The following is a 7028-nucleotide window of genomic DNA, read 5'->3' as shown; positions in this document are numbered from 1 at the left end:
GGATAAGTTTTATCTTAGTCCTTTGACTTTCTTCAAAATAGCGTGTACCATTTTCAGAGTGACTATTTTTCAAGATTTTTCAGCACCATCCCTTCAAAATAAAGCATTCGATTTACAGAGCTGGCTGGCCAGACCGGCCAGTTCCGGCATTTGATGGAAAGCACTCTTAGACTATAGCTTAAGGCAATCAATCTGATAAAATTTCACTTATAGCCCCCTCTTAAAGGAGGCAAAATCTTGCCTTATTCCGAACAAAAACAGTTTTAGATCTGGAGTATCAATGAACGTGTTCGGTTGTGAACCAAGGTCATGCATGCCATGTCATGCACTGTGTATTAGCTCATAACAACCAGGCGCGATTTTGGATAACGGCTATCCACGTGTCACGTGCTTGACTGAAGATCATCCCCCAAAACCTCGAGACCAGTTGATGGAATACTAAACGAGTCCTGGAATTTGCTATCAAGTTCAAATCGACAATTTTCTCGTAATTTGCGTTTTCAAAGAACACGGATATTCTGTCAAAGAAAAAAGAGCAAAAGAAAGTGAAAGCTCTGTCCCGGAAGTGACATTTATGCCCTTTGCCTGATTGATTCAAAGAGATGGAAGATTCAGACTCTATTCACAAAACAGATATTTTCACTTCTGTTGGTTGCAATTATGAAATTCCAGAGGAAGTTAACAAAACCGTTTTGCTGAATCTGGGGAAGGATGTACAGATGGAAACTTTCAAAACAAACATCGCTCCGGAGGAACAACACAAGGAGGGCATGAGCCAAAATGATGAGGGGAACAATCTTATCGTAATTTTGTGCGTGGGGACTATTACAGGAAAGGACAGTGTATTTATCAAAGATCATTTTCGCCGAACGCCTCCTAAAGAGTCAACTTCGCCGACTGTGTACATGGATATTCATTTGAAAAAGATAAAATTACCTAAAAGGGAGGTGAATGAGTTATTAGTGATTGGTCCCGATCCCGAGAGTTATGCGGGATTCAGTTTCAAATCATGTCACGGCGCTCTGATCTTCTGGGCCCCTGAACACCCTTCGTCATTAATCGAGGTAGTAAAATGGAGAAAGTCAGTTGCCGAGTTTGCCAAATCACGAGTCCCGTGCGTTCTCGTGGCTTTTAATTCCAGCAATTTGGAATGGATGGGAAAGGGAAAGATGATTGAAAGCGAGGCAGCTCTGAAACAGTTCTACCGTGACCATAGCTTGGTCACGTGGTTTGAAATGAAATCTCACGGATGGGATAGCGATACCTTTGAGCAAGCTCTGACCTGCTTGCTGGAAAAAATTAAGACTGACCAAACTTTGGGATATGGTTATTCCAAAGCCGATTAACACATATCCGATATTAAAATAATGTTAGCCAAGGATTTTATTTCTCGTTTTAGAGCGTTTTCGTAATGTTCTCGTTTGAGATTCTTACATCAAGGAGTTAAAAAAAAAAATTAAAAGTTAGCGCTTACTTTGATTTAGCTTACCGCGAAGCGTTTTGAGAACAAGGCTAGGCTATGAAAGTCAAATTTTCTTTGACCACGTCATCGACAGAATTTGATTCCACAAATTACCTCTTTGCAACTGATGCTCATTATTCGGGAAAACACCATACTGTACATAAATTGGGGAGGGGGGGACAGGAGTATCTGAACAAAACACACGGTGTACCCCTCATTCAGCTACCAGCATTTTGTTTTCCTCTTATCTCCCGGATTTTGTCGTAATTTTCTTTTTGTTCTGGTCGGTGGTCCTTACCTCCTCCATACCACCCCCTCTCACCCCACCACCACTACCACCCACCCCAAACCCGTTATACTCACTCACAAATTACAAAATGCATAAGACAAAAAGTTCCTACACTTTTTTATGGAGTGGAAACTATGTTACTCATCAGCAATTCCACTTGAGTTGATTTTAATTAGCACGCGAAACAAAGACCACTAGTGTGTATTACAACATGCCAAACCAAAGGATAGTGGGATTGAGCACTCAAACACCGGATAGTATTTGCTACTTACTTCGCACGAATGTCCAGCTTCACTGAGCCTTTCTAAGTTAAGATGTGTTTGAAGTATTTTCTCTTAACAGAAGGCTATTGTTGATCCAACATTATTAAAAACTGAATCATTGTATAACGCAATTCGAGGGATTTGATTGACTTTGCGGCCATGCTATATGATCCATTATACCATGACCGAGAAATGGCGACCATTAAAAATTGTCATCTGTTTGTTCTTGCACAGCGAAATCAGTGAGATCTAGCACTATGTCAGGATTGTTTTTAATAAAACAATTATTCCCCTTGCGCTTGTTGGATATGAGATGATTATAGCCAACTCGGCGCTACGCGCCTCGTTGGCTATCTATCATCTCATATCCAACGCGCGCTCGTGGAGTAATTGCTAAATAGACTTTTGCTCTGAAACAATACTTAGGATACATGTCTTAACTTCACTAATTGCGGCTATTATCAGCTATTCATCTTTCCACGCTACATGACTTTTACGTTGATGAAAAACTAAGCTCTAGCAGTTGTATTCTATTTCATACTTTGTTTCATCGAGTTTGCTAATTTTTCTCTTTCCTGAAATGTACTGAACTATAGGGATGATAGTCACTAAAACAAAGTTGTGTAGTGTGCAATGTCGCTATGACACTCTAACAAAAGCGCATGCCAAGTTTACTTTTCCGAAATAAAATTACACTTTAATGTATACTCATGCCTTTTTTATATATTGTTGCCTGAATTGTACAGAACTATCACGAATCTTATTAAAATGTGACTAGAATTTCATGTAACGTTATTTACTCAATAAATCATAAATAAGAACCCAGAGCATTTTTTTTTTCTATTTTCAGATTCATGAGGGAGCAGAGAAGTCGCCATTCAATGTTTTATTCAATTTCATATTAAAACACACTTTGGATATCAACATCTCTCTCTAAAAAAATGTTCATTACAATCATTTCATTGATCTTTTTTCTCTACAATTGGACGAAAGGGGTCATTTATTAAGGAGTGGGCAGTTAAGGAGATCATTTACTGCACTTTTTAGCAGACAATTGTGTCACTCGCAAGTGTTTAATTGACAAATGTGTTAACCTACCATGGTCATCAAAAGTCCTTGCGAGACACCTTGTGAAATGTGGATTTAGTCGTTATCTTTTCACACAAGCTAAACAGTTTGCCTTTAATAGCGTTACGGGAAATAACTCCCCCCCCCCCCCCCCCCCATTTTTCCCCCTCTCGCAACAGAGAATAACCAATCAATGAGTCCCTGGACTTTTGACAACGATTGTAGTTTCGATTTGATCACATATAGTAACATCATCTTTTCACACAAGCTAAACAGTTTGCCTTTAATAGCGTTACGGGAAATAACTCCCCCCCCCCCCCCCCATTTTTCCCCCTCTCGCAACAGAGAATAACCAATCAATGAGTCCCTGGACTTTTGACAACGATTGTAGTTTCGATTTGATCACATATAGTAACATCATCTTTTCACACAAGCTAAACAGTTTGCCTTTAATAGCGTTACGGGAAATAACTCCCCCCCCCCCCCCCCCCCCATTTTCCCCCTCTCGCAATAGAGAATAACCAATCAATGAGTCCCTGGACTTTTGACAACGATTGTAGTTTCAATTTGATCAGATATAGTACCATCATTGAATGGACAGTTTTTAATCCTACAAAGAATATGCGTATACTTGCTTTCGATATTAGCTTTAATAAAACTTGCAGCTAGCTTCTGTTCCTTATTGCTACTGTTTTTGGACTCCCCGAAGAACTCAGCTGTTTCGACAAGGTTGTCCAAAAATAGCGTAAAAGCGTACGTGACAATGCCGAAGGGCTGTCTGGGAAATACCCAATTAAATTTAATAAAATCTCAGAATCCATATTGCCTGCCATCTCACGTCTTCGCTGTATGGTCGAGGTATTATCGATTCTGAGCTTAAAATGATATTTATTGGGTATTTCCCAGACTACCTTTCGGCATTGTCGCATACGCTTTTACGCTTTTTTTTTGCATCAGCACTAAAAGCGACCAAATGCAGTTTCCAGAAACCGGAAGCATATTCGCTACCTGCATCTTCTTCCACCATTTTCCTTCATACACTTGCCCTGCTCCTGGCGGTTAAAATTGATCCCTATTTTCGGATTTCTGTAGCACTGCATAGTACCCGGGATAGTAGCACTGCGTACTAGCACTGGATAGACTTCCCAGGTGAATGGACTTCCACGTACTTCTTGACCTTCCACCATCACCGACAATTTTACATGTCCTGTGGACTTTGCACAATAAGAAAAGGTGTAAGACCCATCGCCATTGTCAAGTACGGGCAGAGTTTCCACTTGAGGACGATTTTCTTTATCATCTCCGGTTACAAAAATGACTCGAGCATTGACCCGATGCCCCCCAGGCTCTGCTCCTTCATCTTTGTTGGTAAGCAGCAACTCAACGGTCTGTACAACCAAACTGTCGTACATCACTCCGTCTTCACCCCCAACAAAGCTAACAGTGTATTTCTGAGGGTCAATTGGTTCCGATTGTTTTTCAAGCTGACTGACTCTTACTTGGCATTGTGTAGTGACTTCGTGCTTTAAGTTTGCACGGTAAGACTCCAATGCCTTGGCTTGCTCGTTGAAAAAGACATCAACTTCCTTATTTACTTCAGACATTTTATTTTGGACGCGCTGTTTCATTGTTTGGACACCTTTTAAACCTTCTACCACCGTACCCTCTTTGGCTTTCGTTTTGTTGAGAGAAGATTGCACAACGTTCCTCTCTCGTTCAGCAACATCTGCTACAAAATTGTACTTATGTTCACGATGATCAACAATGGTGCAATCTCGGCATATTGTTTCTTGGCAGGTTTCACAAAACAGTTTCAAAGTCTCACCAGTGTGTTTTGCACAAAATGATGGCTTGACGAGGGCCTTTGAACCAAGCTTCTGAACTTCTGCCAGGGATAGAATCTGATGACCTTTGAACGTATTGATTCTCTTATGTACAGTGACACAAAATTCACACATGAAAACGCTGCAATGAGTGCAACGTGACACTACTGGGTCACCACTATCACAGTGTTCACAAGGCAATGGCTTCCCAGATATAGTCTTGTCTTGCATGCTGAGTAAGGTCATGAAATTATTCAGCCAGAAATTTGGTTGCAGTTTGCTGACATCTCCGTCAAGAATCTAACAAGAAAAAAGAGCAGTGTGGAAAAAAACTTCATATTGCTGAAGCTCTTAGAGTTTTAATCTTAGTGCACTTCTGTTACGCCACAAAATGTAATAACTGACACAAAATGTAATAGTAACGCAAAATGTAATACCTTTTGACGCAAAATGTAATAGTAACGCAAAATGTAATAACTTTTGACGCAAAATGTAATAACTTTTGACGCAAAATGTAATAACTTTGTTAACGCAAAATGTAATAACTTTTAACGCAAAATGTAACACCAGAAAGTAACGCAAAATGTAACAGTATTTTCAGTCGGTCTTTACAGTATGTTGGGAGGGGAGGAACACAGCATCTGCGATGCTGCATTTTACCTGGGGGTTGACTTTGATTGTTGTCTGCAGATATTTGATTTCTGCTGATTCAAATTGCATCAAAAAAGAAGTACGCGATGATTGACCATTTTAAAAGTCATTTCCCACGCTAAATAAAGCCGCGGTAAATTTTACCGTTGTAACATGCGGTTACACGTAGACCCCCTTTATCCCCAGCATTTCAATTTCAAGCAGAAATTTCTTGGACATGAATTAAGAAGAATTTAACATACTTTTCTCTACTCCCATGCTTCAAGAATATTCAGTAGGCAAATAAACATGTTAACCAAGCCTGTTTTTTAAAAAAAATACTTAACTTTCTTCTCTCAAGAGTTTAAGGGCCTAACGACTCAAAAATGTCACCAAGTATTCAGGACAGCAGCAACTCTTACGGGTAGTCAAGTTCTGCATATTTAAGCGTGGCTATAACTAGTAACTACCTACTGAGGACCTGAGGTCGGAGGTCAATCAGTGACTAAAGTGAAGTTACTTAGGCAAGGTGGCATTGTTACCCGGTCTTCAAAACTACTGAAGAATGCCATTTCGAGAATCTTAAATTCGTTAAGTTTTTTTCACCAGCATTCACTTTTCAATTCAGTTGTATAAGCCATTTCAATAAAAACGTTATCACCATATAATTCAATTTCAGAAACTTGATTGACCATGCTCAAGAATTGGAGGTAACAAAATCGTCCTTAGTCGTTGTTGGAAATGAAATCAGAAAGATCTGACAACATTAATTTCTTGGTTGTTTTTAATAAAGCAATAATTTTGCTCGCACTTGTTGGATATGGGATGATCGTAGCCAACTCGGCGCGAATCATCTCATGTTCAACGGTAGCTCGTGGAATAATTGTTCATTATGCTTAACTTACTTTTGCATCCTGCCGACACTCAGGGCAGGTAATGACATAATTGGGTTCCTTTTTATTCACCAGTTTTTCCAAGCATCCTTTGCAGAAAGTGTGCAGAAATGTAAAACTTTGGGTTCCTGGAATTTTTCCATGCACACAGCACATTCCAGGTGCTCATTGACCTTTTTGGGCACAACAGAGGCCATTCTGATTCTGGAATTGGAAACCAAAAATATTTCTCAGCCTTGACATTGATCAACAACAAAACGAGCTTCAAATTTGCGAAACGATTTACCAACAAGACATCCTTAACTATACATAGCTGTTACTAGCCGAGTTCGAGGTCCGCACTATAAGTTACCGATCCGGCGAGTTTTTTTTCGGTTGATTTATGGCCCATGCGAGAAGCGCACAAGCCATAAATCAACGGGAAAAAAACGAGGTTTTATCTGAGGTTAATTCGGCGTTGCCGGGGAGAGGAAACTGCTGGTCTGTACAGTAAAGGACGGCCTAAAAAATTGACCAATCACACCATGCAAACTAACTAAAAGATATGATAAAATTTATTACTTTAAGGCACAACTTTAAAAATTATGATTCATTAAGGCG

General features: G+C 39.8%; 1 pseudogene across 1 annotated transcript; it reads right to left on the bottom strand.

Annotated features, from left to right (window-relative positions):
* Positions 1 to 3637: 3637 nt before the first annotated feature.
* On the bottom strand, positions 3638 to 6625 carry LOC146480722 (E3 ubiquitin-protein ligase TRIM45-like; annotated as a pseudogene). The gene is made up of 2 exons (XR_014864749.1): positions 6441 to 6625; positions 3638 to 5205 (listed from the first exon to the last, which is right to left on the bottom strand). The product of XR_014864749.1 is annotated as an E3 ubiquitin-protein ligase TRIM45-like (transcript).
* Positions 6626 to 7028: the final 403 nt, after the last annotated feature.

This window comes from Pavona decussata, unplaced genomic scaffold (genome assembly GCF_977016875.1).
Source record: "Pavona decussata unplaced genomic scaffold, jaPavDecu1.1 SCAFFOLD_53, whole genome shotgun sequence".
NCBI classification, from domain to species: Eukaryota; Metazoa; Cnidaria; class Anthozoa; order Scleractinia; family Agariciidae; genus Pavona; species Pavona decussata.
Note: the sequence above shows the minus strand (reverse complement) of the source record. Positions and strands in the feature narration are given on the sequence as shown.